The sequence below is a fragment of the Lissotriton vulgaris genome, chromosome 7 (assembly GCF_964263255.1).
Source record: "Lissotriton vulgaris chromosome 7, aLisVul1.2, whole genome shotgun sequence".
NCBI lineage: Eukaryota > Metazoa > Chordata > Amphibia > Caudata > Salamandridae > Lissotriton > Lissotriton vulgaris.
This window is the reverse complement of record NC_141695.1, coordinates 315,577,919-315,595,370: the sequence shown is the minus strand read 5'-3', so window position 1 is coordinate 315,595,370 and position 17,452 is coordinate 315,577,919. Positions and strand designations below refer to the sequence as shown.

The following is a 17,452-nucleotide window of genomic DNA, read 5'->3' as shown; positions in this document are numbered from 1 at the left end:
AATGGCACAATACTACTCAGTTGTGAGCCCGCCTTTTTCCTCTTCCTAAAACAGACTCATAAAAATGAAGGGGCACAGAAACATACAAATGGGTTCAGTAAGGCCTTTGGAAAATATGTGGCAACCCGGCATTGCCTAAAATTATGGGCCTCATGATTGGGGGTACAAATGTTTTCCTTTCCTCTGAATAATTTTTACAGAATAATAAGATATGTAAGTCTGACTGAATGGCATGGTTATTGCAAGGGCAGGGAGCTAGATCTGCTAATCTGTATTTATTTTGTGGGTATCCCAGGAGTAACAGAATCCTATTCAGTCGGAAGTGCAATAAACGAAATCTGTGCTGAGCATTACTTATATGAGATAAATAATGAAAAACATCTCCTGATATTGGTGGGACCAGATCATATGCAATGGAGGAATGAGGGATACGTTTTTTTCTCCCTTCGGAAATATTTTAATCTTTGGGTATATAAATCAGTTATGCATTTCTTCGGGTCCTCTTTACAGGAGTCAGGGTCCTGAAAACGTTTTTCCAGCCCTAGAGCTTTCAGTTCAGTTCAGTTTCTACGTAATTTAGCCACCCGATCCTTTTGTAGTGATCTAGGTTACAGCACTCCCTAATGATAGTTTGGGTCATGTCCACTGTAGTTCTCTGGTTTAAAGAAAAAGGGTTGACCCTGTGTTCCTCAGAACCTGGGTGACAGTGGTTAAATACAAAGGTGGTTCTGTTGGGTAAGGCAAATAACTTTGAGAACGCTGATAAATGCAAAACAAACGTATGAAACACCAATGAAATGGGATAAAGAATCCTTAATCAAAATCAATTTCTGAACAAATCAAAGACAAAAACCCTCACAGGTCAGCACCTGCAATAGTGTAGTTTAAAGAAAAAGGGGTAACCCGGTGTCCCTCAGAACCTGGGTGATAGTGGTTAAATACAAAGGTGGTTCTGTTGGGTAAGGCAAATAACTTGGAGAACGCTGATAAATGCAAAACAAACGTATGAAACACCAATGAAATGGGATAAAGAATCCTTAATCAAAATCAATTTCTTAAAGTCAAGGGGTAGTATGCAATGAATTTATATTTTCAATTCAATCATGTTACATTCTAACAATCGAGCATAAGTGAGAGAAATGTGACAATTGGTGACAAGTGCTTAGTGCATGAATCTATTTGCAGCGGGATCAAAAATTATATACCTATATACAATTATGTACAGGGGTATAGTTGACCAGAATATATTTCACATCCAAGGAATCATAGCATTCATTTAAAAGATCCTGGAGTTTCTGGACCATAGGTGAGCGTCGACGTTTCGACCCTAAAGCGCCCCAGTTGGTGGTCGCGACGGGTCTTTATCAAGACAAAGGGGGTTGACAGTATGAAAGTCAGGAGGAGGATCTCTGGACACTCGGAAAGGGATCTCTGGACACGGTCCATGTCTTTTCCTGCACATAGACCGGATTTGACCGGTTGGCCCAAGATCAGGCAGAGATCCTCCTCCTGACTTTTATACTCTCAACCCCCCTCTCAAAGACCCGTCGCGACCACCAACTGGGGCGCTTTAGGGTCGAAACGTTGACGCTCACCTATGGTCCAGAAACTCCAGGATCTTTGAAATGAATGCTAGGATTCCTTGGATGTGAAATATATTCTGGCCGACTATACCCCTGTACATAATTGTATATAGGTATATAATTTTTGACCCTGCTGCAAATAAATTCATGCACTAAGCACTTGTCACCAATTGTCACATTTCTCTCACTTATGTTCGATTATTAGAATGTAACATGATTGAATTGCAAATATAAATTCATTGCATACTACCCCTTGACTTTCAGAAATTGATTTTGATTAAGGATTATTTATCCCATTTCATTGGTGTTTCAGAGTCTTTCATACGTTTGTTTTGCATTTATCAGCGTTCTCAAAGTGATTTGCCTTACATAACAGAACCACCTTTGTATTTAACCACGACCACCCAGATTCTGAGGGACACCCTTTTTCTTTAAACTACACTATTGCAGGTGCTGACCTGTGAGGGTTTTTGTCTTTGATTTGTTCAGAAATTGATTTTGATTAAGGATTCTTTATCCCATTTCATTGGTGTTTCAGATAGTCTTTCATACATTTGTTTTGCATTTATCAGCGTTCTCAAAGTGATTTGCCTTACCCAAAAGAACCACCTTTGTATTTAACCACTGTAGTTCTCTGCCACATTAAAAGCTGCAAGAGGACTGGGGCCTACCTTATGGTGTCACTCAAATAGGGAAGCCCCAATTCAAGATGTAAAATGTAATTTGGGGCCGATTGTGTTAAAGACACGCAATTTAAAAAAAGGGAGTCTTCCATTTGGTGTAACGAAGCAGCATTAGCCACCACCCAAACACCTGTCTATATGTTACGGCCGACTTTGTTTTAGCTAAATAACTATTATTAATTGCATCCTGTGGACTTCCTCCCAGCTTTTTTGCAAATCTCTTAACAGCATTGAGGCTCCTTTGCCTACCCTGGCCTCTTGTTTTTCACAAATTTAGACCACAAAGAGCACTCCAAGATATTTGGTTGAATCGTCGTGGCAAGCCGGAGCTCAGACAAACGACGGGGCTGCAGTGTGTCAGGAGTCGAACGAAGCAATGAACCAACAGGAGGGCTGTTGCTATAGAATGCAGGATGAGTGGTCATCACAGGATGCCAACAACCATGCTGCTAAAGGGAGGCTTCACCCTCAGCCGCACCACCCCCCACCTGTTCCTAGAACTGGAGGGATACCCGGCTTCCGCCACACTCCTGGAGGTCCGTGGTTTTCAGAGGTGGGCCAGCTTATACACGAATGGAAGCGTGGGATAGGCCGCACGGGGGGGAACTTGGAGCAGGCACTGGTTCTGTAGTCTACACATGGTGATAGGGAGACATCTATAAGTTTTTACTTTCTTTTCTTGTTCTTTAAGCTGGAGGTTTCTATTGCTTTCTATTCTCAAGCGAGAATACTTAAAAAGATAGCCTGGAAAGGCACATTTTTTATTTGATTGAACTAAGAAACAAAAGCATGATACAGCCTCGCTGCAGAAGGAATTAACTTATATATGTGGTTCTCTTAAATTTGCTCTCTCAACTCAACCAAAGTGGGGAGCTTTAGGTTACAAGGGGTCTTATAAAAACATGTTTTGCCCTTAAATAGATATCCATTAAGTATGGATTATAGATTAAGCTAGAGATATGCACATTTCAATATTCAATTAGAATACTGACCTTTGCACCAATTTTTTCTTTTGCAGAGGGTCTCCAGTTCAAGGAACTCCATACCCAAGAGCCATTAAAAGACTTTGTTAAGTCTGTCTTGTACTCTTTTTGAACTACTACCAGAACTAAGAGACCAATGGTATTTGCACGCTATATAACTGTTATTAACATAACTATAAACCTTGCGCTACAATAAACTTAACACTCAAGACCTTACTTGCCAGTATCTATTTAAAAGTCCCCCTCACTTTCGGATTTCAAACCTATGCTTTTGACAACACATGTATTACTAGAAATATCTTATGAGTTATCCTGCCTATTCCTAAGCAAATACCAATACATGTACAAATTAGTCAATAAGATGTGGCAATAAAAAAGGGAACCTCCCTAAACCCCACTTGATGCACGGTCGCTAAGGTTTTATGCACACAGCTGCACTCTGCCTTAAGTGGCACAAATGTGCTTCTATTTTCAGTTTGGGTAGGCATGCCAATCCCTAGCAGCGGTTAGATGCCCTAAAGTGGCTCTCCTACTTTTGTTACCAGGAATACCCCATTCCAAACAGCTGCGTTGAGCACTGCCAACTCTTACCTCCGAGTGACATCCACCTAACCGACTGTTGGTGGGTGAACAAAAACATAACTCAAGTTCCACAGCGACTGAAGCCACAGTTCACATTGGAAATGCTTTCTAACTGCTGTAAGTGGCCAAAAACAGACTGGGGAGGCAGCTCAAAATGTTAAGTCGCTGTAAATGCCTCAAAGCAGACTCAGCTTTTTATTCCTCCAAAGTCGAAAAAATTAATACTACTGAGTTTGGTACATGTACCACCTAAAGTGGAAAGAGGCAGCACAGTTTGTGGTGTTTGCTCAACAAACTAACACATCCAACAGAAATGTTAACTCTAGACTTATAAACATTTACAAAGTCCAAAGTGACTTAACAAGTGTTGGCAATACTGACCAAAAGTGCCTTTTGGGTCACTGATGGATTTTTAGGCACTCAATAAATCTTCATACATGCACTCTTTCACTCTTCTTTGCACTCATGCACCCATCCACTGGCTAAGTGGTGCATTCTCCCTCTAACACTACTGTAGCAAAACCTACACAAACTCAACAATGCATGCAAAATAAATTAACAGAATACAAGTAGAAAAAAGATTACATGAAGTCGTCTAAACAAATGAGTGTTAGTTCTCAGTCGAGTAACCCTGTATTTCTCAGAACTTGGGAATCGTACGTTATATATATATAGTCAGGAAGGTTCTGTCAGAAGTGTTTTAGGTCATCCTTATGCATTCAAAAGAAAGCATTTCACAAACCCTTCCTTACAAGGCGTGAATCAATCATGTACAAAATTAAAATTATTTAAAAAGAAACAATAACCTGTGGGTCTGGACCACTCGGTTGGTGCGTTGCCAATATATATTGTAATCAGACAACAATGGCTCACAACATTAATTGACACAATGCTATAGAAGTCTTTTGTGATGATAGACAGAGCCCACCCATGAGAGATTTTACCTTCAAATATATGGACAGGCTGTTCAAGTTTTTTAAATGACTTTATATGTTATGTAATGTAAGGTGGAGTTGTAGAGTGCTGCTTGTAACCCCTGAGGGTATTCAGGTGGTGTATTGTGAATTCACCCTTTTATCCTGATGCACTGCACAAGCACTTTCTTCACATATCGCATAAAGCGCCCCGTGTAAATCTGATTGCCCTAAAGGCCAGTCTGATCCTAGTGGGTGACTAACTCCATCATGGTGATCTGTGAAATTACATGTTACCAAATACTAATGTATGGCCTGTAACATTGTGTGACATAAGTCCACTGTAACATGTCTGCTGGCTTTGCCATATGCTTTTCACAGTAAAATATATATATTTTTTAAAACAGATCTCCTGCCTGTGTAATAACTTTTATAAACACGCCAGACCTACGGCATTGGTATAACATTTCCCGGAAGACCAATCAAGCCTATAGCTGTTATCATAGGTTTGCCAAAGGTAACCAACTCAAGCGAATTGCAGTGAGTGTAAGCCTTCCACGAGTCAACCATCCGGCATACAGTCATAAAAGTACAAAATTACAGTTAGCAAAGAAAAATACTATCGCTCATAGGAGAGCCTACCAAGGATTGCTGTAGTGCATCTCTTCTATCTCCACAGTTCACCAACATCACAACCCTTGCCTCCTTCATTAATCTGTAAGATTACAGGTTTCAAAATAAAAGTCTATAGCCTGCAAAACTATGTGATAACATTCAGCTGATAAATGCTTACTGCCTTCAACAAATGCTTTTCATAATTAATAAACTAGACCAGTGGTTCCTAAAAGGAGGTTCAGGGACTCCTGGGGGATTCGGAAAGCCTTCTCGGCGGCTCCACAACTGCTTAGAAAATTAAATAATATTAACAGATTAATGAACTGTATGTAAATACAGAAGCAGAATGTAAAACTGAACATTTTACAATGTTAAGTAAATGAATTTGCAATTGGAGAGTAAAATTAAACTGGTTTCCTCAGATTGATTCGTGGGAGCAGTGCAAGTGCATCAAACATAATACAGAATGGATGATGGGTGGCCTCTGCTTAATTAGGAAAAGCATTGAGCTTACTATTAAATTGTATCTTTTTTGTGAAATGAAATATTTCATCAATTGTATTTTTGGATGAATTCTAGTTTGTGTATTTTTTGTGTAGGTTCACATCATCAAAACTGCTTACCTGTAGTCGCCGGTTTCCATTCATGATTCAGTGGGAGTCCCCTGGTTCCAATAATGATTCACAGGGGTCCACAGAAGTCAAAAAGGTTAAGAACCACTAAGCTACACAAACTGCCTTTGTTATAATGTTTCTTAGTCAGCAGGCCCAGACCTATTGATGTGAACATGTTTCCAGTGCACCAATCAATCAGTCATTTGTTAAGCGCACTACATACCCGCGAGGGTCTCAAGGCGCTGAGGGGAAGGGGGAGGGGGGAGGGTGGGGGACGCTACTGATCATCGAACAGCCAGGTCTTTAGTATCCTCCTGAAGGTCAGCAGGTCTTGGTTCTGTCGTAGGCTCAGTGGGAGGGTGTTCCATGTCTTGGCGACGAGGTGGGAGAAGGATCTCCCGCCGGGGTTGTTCTTCGGATGCGTGGGACGGTGGAGAGTGAGAGGTCGGCAGAGCGGAGCTGGCAGTTGGGGGTGTAGAAGGAGAGCCGTCTATTGAGGTAGGCTGGGCCGGTCTGGTGGAGTGCCTTGTTTGCGTGGATGAGGAGCTTGAAGGATATCCTCTGGTTGACGGGGAGCCAGTGCAGGTTTCTCAGGTGGGGGGTGATGTGGCCGTGTCGTGGTACATTGAGGATCAGTCATGCCGAGGCGTTCTGGACGCATTGTAGTCGATTGATGAGCTTGGTCGGGGCTCCCGTGTAGAGGGCGTTTCCATAGTTGAGTCTGCTGCTGATGAGGGCTTGGGTGACTGTCTTTCTTGTATCTGTCTGGATCCATCTGTAGATCTTGCGGAGCATGCGGAGGGTGTTGAAGCAGGAGGAGGAGACAGCGTTTACTTGCTAGGTCATTGAAAACGTTGAGTCGAGGATGATTCCCAGGCTGCGTGCGTGGTCGGTGGGGTCAGGGCTGCCCCCATTGCCGTTGGCTACCAGGAGTCATCCCAGGCTGACGTGTTGGAGCCGAGGATGAGGACCTCCGTCTTGTCCGAGTTCAGCTTCAGACAGCTGATCTTCATCCAGTCGGCGACACCCTTCATTCCTTCATGGAGGATGGCTTGCCGGTGATGGGGTCCTTGGTGAGGGAGAGGATCAGTTAAGTGGCGTCGGGGTAGGATATTATGTTGAGGTCGGGTGACGTGTGCGAGCGGGGCCATGTAAATGTTGAACAGTGTCGGGCTGAGGGATGATTCTTGGGGTACGCCGCAGATGATCTCCGAGTCTTTGGAACAGAACGGGGGGAGGCGGACACTCTGGGTTCTACCGGAGAGGAAGGAGGTGGTCCATTCCAGAGCCTTGTCTCGTATCCCTGCGGCTTGGAGGCGTGCGCGTTGTGTGCGGTGGCAGACGGTGTTGAAGGCGGCTGAGAGGTCTAGGAGGATGAGTGCTGCGGTCTCACCGTTGTCCTGGAGGGTCCTGATGTCGTCGGTGGCGGCGATGAGGGCGGTCTCGGTGCTGTGGTTGCTGCGGAACCCTGACTGGGAAGGGTCCAAGATTCTGTTCTCTTCGAGGTATCGGTTAGCTGTCTGTTAACGATTTTCTCGATGACCTTGGCCGGGAAGGGGAGCAGAGAGATGGGTCGAAGTTCTTGAGGTCTCTTGGGTCAGTATTGTTACCATAACCAACTCAGGCCTACAGTTTTTATTGGTTGTTTTTCCACAAAGCAAGCATCAGACTTACATTAATAAAATTAGCAAGGTAAACAAAATTACAGTTGGCTAAAAAAACACTATCACTCCTAAGGCAGCCTAAAACGGATTCCCGCAAAGCAAATCTTATAGAACCATGGTGTATCAAAACGGCAAACTACAAGATTCCATGTCACCAATGCTTAATTTGCAAAAACAAAAAGTAGTGTTGGTGCCCAAATCTGTGCTCAGAAGTCTGCAGACATCGCAAATCAATATTAATGCACCGAATAAGTAGGCTGCTTAATCTGCAATCCCCCTCAATGCTTTTTAATTCCCTACCAGACAACCCTTTCCCCTTTATACCACTCTTGCAGGTTCCTCCTTTCTCCCTCTGTGAAGGTTTTGCTGACTTTCTCTTCCTCCTACTGTTTTTCCCTCTCTTACTCTGGGGAAATTCTGATCACAAAAAATATGTGCTGGTCCCCAAAAATGAATCCCAATGGCTCCCGGCCTGCAACCACCAAGTCAAATTAAGCACTATATGTAACAAAATCCCTGTCTGTAAGTAAATGCCTATAGTCTGTAACCTATTGTGCCTTTATCATGATATTTCAGAATATCAGGCCTGTAGCCATGATCATTGGCTTGCCACGATAACCAATCCACTCCCGCTGTATCAAGTATAAGCGTTGTCACAATCCAAAAAGTGCAATACGAGCACTCTTTTCAGTGGAAACACACAACGTCAGCCCAATCAAACTCAGGAAAACCAACAGGTGGGCGGAGTCTAAGCCCCTCTCCCAGTAGGACCCTGAAAGCTCTTTTTTGCTGTAACTAAGTGAACTTAAAAAAGTAAAAATGTAACAGGGTACTTCCTTGAGGTGCTCAAGTTGTAAAATAAAAATTTTAAGTGGCAGAGAGCAATCTGAATCGGTGTATTAGACTACCACTGACCCTTCCCACCACTGATGCAGCCCACTTTCACTCCTGGTGTGGACTCTTTATTCATAGGTGTCTTACTATATTGTGACTGAGACAGTAATTTGGTTGTGTTGGCAGTATCAAGTGCCCTCAGGTGCTTCAAGAGATTCATAGAACATGAGTGAAGAAATAAAGCAATGAACAATATGAAGAAAAAAAATTGGGTACACACAGTCTGCAAGTTACTATCCAGTAGTGACCCTACACTCTTCGATCCTAGTTTCTTTCACTACCCACACTCATAAGTTTCCAATATTCAGAATGCAAACAGAAAACAAGAATGGGCTTAAAGACCTGGATGGCTGATAATATAATGTAACCTAACACCTATTGCACAACTGTGCACCATTCCCACCAGACCATACACTGAACAACCCATACACTTGCATCTAGATCCATGTAGCATGATAACTATAAAATGTCCCGGGCCCTAAAACAAGTGCTGCTGTCACATGTCACTTAGTGGAGAAGTGTGGCTCAGTGGTTAGAGGCGGCAGACCCGGAAGCTGAGATTGGCCGTGGACCAGGGTTCGATTCCCCGCCTCGGCGGGTCTCGGGCTCAAAATTCCACGGAGTTGACAATTCTCACTCTGGTGCCTACTTGACTCACGGGATCACACTCTGCGACTCTGGGCAATAGCTTGCTTAATCTCCACTACGGCCCCTCGCGGCGGGATGCCTGGCTTTCACCTTGTGGATACCCGGCCGGGGTATCTCACAGGGGAATACCAGGACGGGTTCCCTAAGCAAGCGCCTAGAGACCCCTGGGTTATAGTGCGCTATATAAATCGAAACACATTTACATTTACATGCGTGGTGCCCAGTGAAGTAGAAACCGTTACATCAGAAAGATACCTTAACAATCCAGTCGCCATCCACCAAATACATGAGCAGATAATCTAACAAGGACACAGAAAAGCAACCAATACATTCATAACCCACGACTCTGCAACATTAAACAAACATGTTATCATCCAAAATAACGACGAGGCTCCAGAAAGGCTGGTGAAACAAGTGAAGGAAAGATACAAAATGTACCAGCCTAATACAAGATAACAGACAGTCCACCGAAAAATCCAATTAATGAAAAGCACCAGCAAAAGCGTGAACATGAGAATCTTATCTTCACAGCCTGTATAGGACAAACGACCACTCCTCGGAGAGCACGCCAGTGTCAGGGAACACGTCCATGGTGCGCACATTCCTGGAAAGGACTTCAGTGAATGCATGGAGACCAACAAATGAAGGTCTTCACGATGGCAGAAGCTGGGCTAGAAGAGTGGGCGGAGACATCTATTTTTTTCTTGCGCAGTATGCTTAATTCTCTCAAGAGGTGTACATTTTACGTAAATTAGGTGAGGGTGAGCAGCTGTTTAAAAATAAGGACTTTTGCGCCGCTTTCCATCGAAAGAGAATCACTTCCCACATCTGCTCGCAAGCATGAAGGACCCTGCATACCTCTTCCTCGTGACTTTCCACGGTCCACTTTCTGCAGGATTCTCGATGAACGTTCCTGCAGTAGATTGTGCAGCACACACCTGCTCTCACAGGTCCCACAGGACTCTTCTGCTGGAGCCAACGCTCTGCAACAGAAAGCAAGGAGGTTTTAACAAAAACGTTGTCATTTTTATAACATACAACATTGCTCTGACGATAATGTGGGTAAAATGTGCCGCACAATGCATGCCTAGTGCACTGTGTCCATACAATATATATTTATTACAGACTTTTCACATACAACCCCTTTAGGTGTTTGCCGCCGCTGTACATACCTCACCCAGGTTGCCCCTCTTATTTCGGCGGTATCTGGGGGGTGGGGGGCAAAGAGCGTGGGACTTCCTCCTCTTCCTCGCATACCCGCTCAGTTGTGTGGGTTGTCCGTGCATGGCTTTGGTCTGGAGACTGGGATTTGGGGCATCAGGCCTCTTTAGGAGATTTTGTCGTAGTGGCTGCCAAATGTCTCTTGGCCTGGATGCTATTGGCTGTAGGTCGGCATATAGCTCACTATTGGTGTTACAGTGAATTAACCTGCTGAGCCATGCCGTCTCTGTAGGGGCGTGTCTACTTCCCCAGTGCACTGCTATCTCTCACTTTGCCAGCAGGAGGGCACTTGCCGTGAATCGCCACATGGTTTTGGGGATTTCCTTCACATAGCCATTAGTGCCGTTTCTGGAGTCGGTGTAATGAGGCTGTGGACCATTTACCATAGTCCAGTGTATATTTCTCCTCAATAGAAGGTTATCTTGACACAATTCCATGTCATGCGCGCAAAGTCTGCACCCGTCGCCCCGCATTTGGGGCATGTCGATGCGCGCGTCGGGTCTATCTCTTGCAGTTTTTCCAGTGTGGCAGAAACACGCCCAAGGAATTTAAAATGGAGTAACTTATGCATGTGGTTAAGGGATATTTTTTTGACCTGTTCACAACAGTTCTTCCATTGGGAGTCAGTGATTTGGCGCCCAGCATCACGCTTCCATGCCACCCTCACCCTGGTGTCCTTGCTAGGGAGTAAGTTCAAGCTGGCCCTATATAACTTGGATATTAAAAGTTCCCCTCCGGCATCAGAGATGAATTGTGTCAGGGGAGGGGAACTATCTAGTTCCAGTAGAAAGCTGTGTATCTGGGATCTTAGGACACCCTGTACGATGATCGATTCAACCCAGATCTGTGACGGGGGTGGGCGCTCCGTCCATCATCACTTTCTGGTTGTCCTGTATTCTGACCAGTACAAATTGGTCCATATATGTGGCCGCACTAAACCATGCGATGTCTGTCGTTGAGTATACCTGCCCCTCCCCGGGAAAAGATCCCTAATGGTAGTATTTATTGAAGGTGCGGCGCACCAGTGCCTCCTGCGTAATGGGCAGCCATGGGTTGCTTATCAGTGGAATGTTGGACGTGTATAGCGGCTGGTCAAAAGTCACTCGGGCCATTTTTTTTCTGGCACATCATGTAGTTGATGCTGTTTGAATGCCCTTGGGGTCTCTGGGAATGCCATATGGCAACAGCACCACGAGGGGCGTTGGGTCAGCAAGATCTGCCGCTGGTTTTGTGTAATGTATACGCGCGTCCGGATGGTACCAGTGATGTGCAAAACTGCACTGCACTGCGCTGCCAGGCAGTACAGCGGCATGCTGGGAACCCCAAACCCCTCCCTGTAACACAGCCTGATCATTGTATCCCAGCCCACCCTGGGCTGTCTGCCCCCCACACCAGTCGGGTGAGCGTGGTGCGCAATGTGCTAAAAAAGACTAGGGTAAGCAGTATGGGGATGTTTTGAAACCATTTTAATGATAGCCACTCGCCCAGCCAGTGACAATGGTAGATTTAGCCAACGCTCTACCTGCGTGCTTGGCTTAGCCAGTACAGGCCCGTAATTCAGTCGCACTATCTGCTCCATTTCACTATGTATACGGATCCCGAGGTATTTCACTCCTCGCTGCACCACTCCAGCGGGAAAGCACATAGTACTACAGAAAGTAATGAGGTTGGCATAGGCGTACGTCATCTACGAATAGCCTAGTAATCAGGATCTAGAAGAGATTATGTGTGAGTGATAAAATTTAAGAACAGACCTTGCGAGACACTGTCGCCAGGTCTTAATTTGAGCTGGTGGTTTTCAGTGCTTTGCACCGGCACTTTACTGTCGACACATGCGCTTGTGACAGTTTGCCATAAGTTGGCACGGTCTGCATATATTTGAGAAAACCATACAGTTAATTAATTCAGTATACATTAAAAACGACTATTACCAACTACCCAAGCCATTCTTATAGCACTGGGGGGCTAAAATCGTCTGAATTGTCACACTTGTTGGAGTGTGATGGTTAGGAGTTGTGTTGTTACTATCATTGGCAGCATGGCAGGGGCAATGTGTGGTGAATGTTGCAGTGGCCTCCTGACGAGAGCCCTGGCACTTGTTTTTTTCAAAAGGTCTGGCCCTAATGCTAATCTGCTGCTCTTGTGAGGATACACCCTGTGTAAGCTTTCCGAAGCATAGATCAGAGGAGGCATAGATGCAAAATCAAACAAGCTGTGCCTCTGTTCAAAGTAATGCTGGGGCAACCACATTACTGCAGTCAAAACATTTGTGTGCATCTTCCCCGATGGGACTTCAACAATCCAGATCAAAAAGTACTCACCGCGGTTCCTTTAACCTCACCACCAGAGAAGGCGGAGCTCTACGTCCTAGGCAGTGTTTGAAATGGAAAAATAGAAGTGCTGGTACTCTGTGCCAGAGAACCAGCTTGTTTTTGAGAAGTGCTGGTACTCTCCAATTAAATGTATTAAGTCTTTCTTGAGAAGTGCCGGTACTCTCCCTCTCAAAATAAAAAAGTGCCGGTACTCTGTACCGGAAAGGACCGCCCCATTTAAAGCACTGGTCCTAGGGCCCCAGTCTGTGGAACTCCTCCTCATACATCTGTGTATTCAACAACTTGACCAGGTTAAAAAAAGCCAGAGTGGCCACCTACTTAGAAAACAAGCTTATGGGCTTAGATCCCTGCCAAGACAGCAGCCACAGGCATGGTGCAGCTGTGCGCTTGGACACCAGCTGCCAGGCAGAACGAGTTTAGTGTCCCTTCGACTTCCTGCCCCTTCTCTTATTCCTGTGCACTTCCCTTCTCGTCAGACAACGCACACAATAGCTTTGTTGGTCAGTAGACACAAGGGGGAAGCAGGAAGAACACTTCTGCCGTGGCTTCCGGTTTCAAGCAGTGCAAAATGGAGGGCTTGGGGCCGCATGTACCAGCCACTCCGGTTAATGTTTGTGTTGTGAGCAGGAGTTGTAGCACACTGTATATGAAAGGTAAAGGATCCACACGCCTCAAGGCCTGGATCTCCAACCTCTGGGAGACAAAAACTAAACTAAACCACTCATTGATGCTGATCTTTTCTTTTTAAACGTCACAAAGCTGGCAACATAATTTAGACACATATATGCAAAAGGAATACAGCCAATAATGGAGTGCTGGCAAGACAAGAGTTGTATGTTAAAGAAAATAACATTTGCTCCCCCACCCCTCCCCCAAATTTTATCTTTTTCTTCCATGTCCATATTGTCCTCGTGGGAGGAGCAGAATAAGAAGAAACTAATGAACTATCTGAACTATTCAAGCTGGTAACGTTTTTTACATGTGCAAATATAACCCACATTATCCTGCATTACTAGTGTCACAAAAAAGTCACACGGGACACTGCGCTGTCTGAAAGATACGAAGTATCAACCAAGCATTTTTCAAACGTCATTATTTGAGAGAACGTGAAAAGTGTCTCAGATCACCACAGCTTCACAATATTGGTGATAGTTGTGACATAATAAATAGCTATACATGAGAGCGATAACTAACAAAGAACATAAATCACTGGCCATTACTATGATCAGACTGGGATGTCAGCAGCGGTTCAGTTTTTTAGCCATCTGAGCTCATTTATATTACCTGTAATTGTCTCACAAATGAGTGAGTAACTCTTCAATCATAACGGTGCTGAATAGATCATAGGAAACTTAACTCTGAACTCTATTGCCAATTGTTTTACCTGATTGGGAATTCATGAAAAAACGGATCTAAGGCCAAAATTGTTAATTCTACACCGACTAACTGTGGTACGTCTCCTAACAAACTCATCAACAGTGATGAACATGGTCTGACTCTAACCGCATCAAGACTAGCATCTATACCATATACAGCACACACTGTAGGAGCAACATGGGCGGTAAACAACTATTGTAGTGTAGTTCCTATATTCCCAATAGGCTCTGCGCATTGGAATCATAGATCCTATAGATTTGACGTAGGACTTAGGTCAACTGGGTCTCTATCGAATATATTAGACTTATTGTGAGTGCCAGCTAGCTCAGAGGTCACTAGAAACTTTCACGAATAAGCAAGAAGGGATTCGTTTCTGAAAACCGCATAAACATGACAACTTTGTTTCCCCAAGAATAAACGTATCTTCAGAGTCGTGGAAACAATAGATAGATATTTTACTCAGTCAATCGTGCATTCTTCGTTTCATCAGAGGTGCAGAGAAAATAGAGAGACGGGCGTTTTCAATAAAAGGGATTTATTGAACAGTCTTCTTTCTCATGCAAGAGAGGTGAACTGCTACAATCGTAATACTGGCTGTAAAGTATAATGCGTACAGCAAGAAGAGTTTTATAAAATAATACTGTAAAAGCATTGAATGGTTTCTAAACCATAGATAAATACATACATAAATAACAAAGGCTAAAAGTACTCAACTGGTGCTTCGAAAATACGCCTACCCGATGTACCTAACCTAAGTCTAGTACGAGGGAAGAAGTAAGTGTGGTGTAGCATAGGTTTAGTTTCTTTGCCAATAATCTATCCAAGATTTCTCTTTAGGTCTAATCAGCTCCGTACCTTGGTTTTAGAAAGAAGGAGGTCTGCTATTTCGGTCTCGGGACTTGATTTCCCAACACCCCGCGAGGAGGAGCTGGATTCTCAGCGAGAGAAAGGACAGCGTCTCAGTACGTCAGCTGGAGGGCCGGCTTCCTTCGGCACTTGCTGTAGCGAGCTGCGTCGAGCTGCTCCGAACCACCGTGTATTTGCTAGGGCAAGTGTAGGCATATTTATACCTGGAAGGTGCCTAGTTTGACGTAAAGTCGGGCATAATAACGTCATCAAAGAACCCCAAGGAAAAGGTAGTGCTTTGAAAACTCCATGAATTCTTGGACAAATCAATATGCAAGGAAGGGGATGTCCCTGACTGCTTAAGCAGAGTTTTCCAAGAAATCGTTGTGGCTTTTTGGAACGAGTGGAAGTAGCCATGCCTGTATTTGGACTGCATGGGCTATGTCTAAATATGGTTATGATTTCTATGCCTATATAAGGGCAACGTGGATTGTACCTATATGAGGATATGAATCAGTAAATTTCGTTCGGATCCCAAAACGCAATACAACACTATTGTGTACTGCCCCATGGCTACCAAAAAGGTGCATCCTATACAATGCTGATACCTGCACAACTAATGTAGGTAGAGCTAATATCAACATGTCATGGTGTGTGATATGATATGAAGACGACAATAAGCTTACTAATAGTTGATTCAGTGTAACGTCTGCTAACCCGCATAGCATAACTGTGCAGTATGAAGGAATTAGACCACTGTAGATTACACTATCTACTGTTGGTTTCAGGGAGACTTAGAAGAGCAAGAAAACGATGCTGCGGAGATCATCTGGTCCGTGAAGGTGGCCATGGTGGTGGTTTATACCAAAAAACAATATATTTGTAGTGTATGTGGTATGGCTCCCTAGTTCATTATTCCTTCATATAGGTTCTATGAAATTTCTATAAAATTTGCCCAATCACAATGCAATAGGTTTGCCTATCATTTGGAAAACAGATGATCGAGAGGAGTGAACAGAAATATCAAGCCCATATATTAAAGAAAGAAAGTAAGAGTGCCACATATGGGTGCTTGAATGTCCATATTTATTTATATTTCACAGAAACATTGTGTTAGGTTCTTAAAGTTTTAAACTGGTTCCAGGCTGGCCATAGGATTAGTCTTGTTTTCTATATTAAGTAAGAGTACAATAGTCAATGTCACAGTATCTCGTCACAGAATGGCAAACTAGTGTTGCTTTTTCTGGTATTAGTTGGAGATACGTAGAATAGTCTCATTACTAGAATTGCTTCTCGCCGCCTCAATGTCATAATAAATCTGGATCCAGATCCAAGGCTCATCCCTCAGCCCAACGTTGTTCAACGTCTACATGGCACAACCTCAACATCATCTCCTACGCCGACGACACCCATCTGATCCTCTCTTTCATCAAAGACCCCCACACCTCCAAAACCAACTTCCACGAAGGAATGAAGGCAGTCGCCGACTGGATGAGGAACAGCCGACTGAAGCTGAACTCGGACAAGACAGAGGTCCTCATCCTAGGATCCACCACCTCGGCCTGGGACGACTCCTGGTGACCGACTGCACTAGGAGCACCCCCTACACCCATCGACCACGCATGCAACCTAGGGGTCACCCTCGACTCTACCCTTTCCATGACGAAGCAGGTCAATACGGTCTCTTCCTCCTGCTTCAACACCCTCTGCATGCTTCGCAGGATCTTCAAGTGGATCCCCACCGAAACAAGGACAGTCACTCAGGCCCTCATCAGCAGTAGACTGGACTATGGAAACGCACTTTATGCAGGAGCCATGGCCAAACTCCTGAAACGGCTCCAACGCATCCAGAACACCTCCTCACGCCCGATCCTGGACATCCCTCGCCACAGCCACATCCCACCCCACCTGAGAGACCTGCACTGGTTCCTGTCAACAAGAGGATAACCTTCATACTCCTCACCCACGCACACAAGGCACTCCACAACATTGGACCAGCGTACCTCAACAGGCTCTACACCCCTACCTCTCACAATTGGCTTGCTGAGAGGTTTTCAGTGGCCACGCCCCCTTTCTCCACCACTCTGCAAATGCGCCTCCTAGTGCACTACTAGTTGGGGTTTGAAGTCCCTTTGGCTCTTGAGGGTCCATAGGGCCCACTATCCCTCCTGTTACCTCCAGTAAAACCCACACAGCTGGATTGATGAGCGATCAGAGGACACACCCCCTTTCTCTACCATTCTGCAAACAGGCCTCCTGGTGCACTCCTGATTGGGGAAAAAGTCTATTTTAGTCCAGAGACCCTCAGGAGGCAAGGGGATGTCATCCCCCCAACAGCAGTGTACCATGTGGTGGAGAAAGGGAGCATGGCCTCCGAACACCTCTTAGTAATCCAGCTGTGTGGGACTTTTTTTTTTTTTTTTTTAATGTTCTTATATAGCGCTCGATCACCGGGGAGGTATCTCGGCGCTTGCCTTGGGAACCCGTCCTGGCTT

At 44.6% G+C, this 17,452-nt stretch overlaps 1 protein-coding gene across 1 annotated transcript in view; it reads right to left on the bottom strand.

Annotated features, from left to right (window-relative positions):
* The window catches only part of BCL2L12 (BCL2 like 12), a 132,457-nt gene that overhangs the window by 81,280 nt on the left and 33,725 nt on the right, over positions 1-17,452 (bottom strand). The window contains exon 2 of the mRNA XM_086930135.1: positions 10,039-10,163. The gene's annotated coding sequence lies outside the window, so the exon portion shown is untranslated. The remainder of the gene's footprint in view (positions 1-10,038; positions 10,164-17,452) is intronic.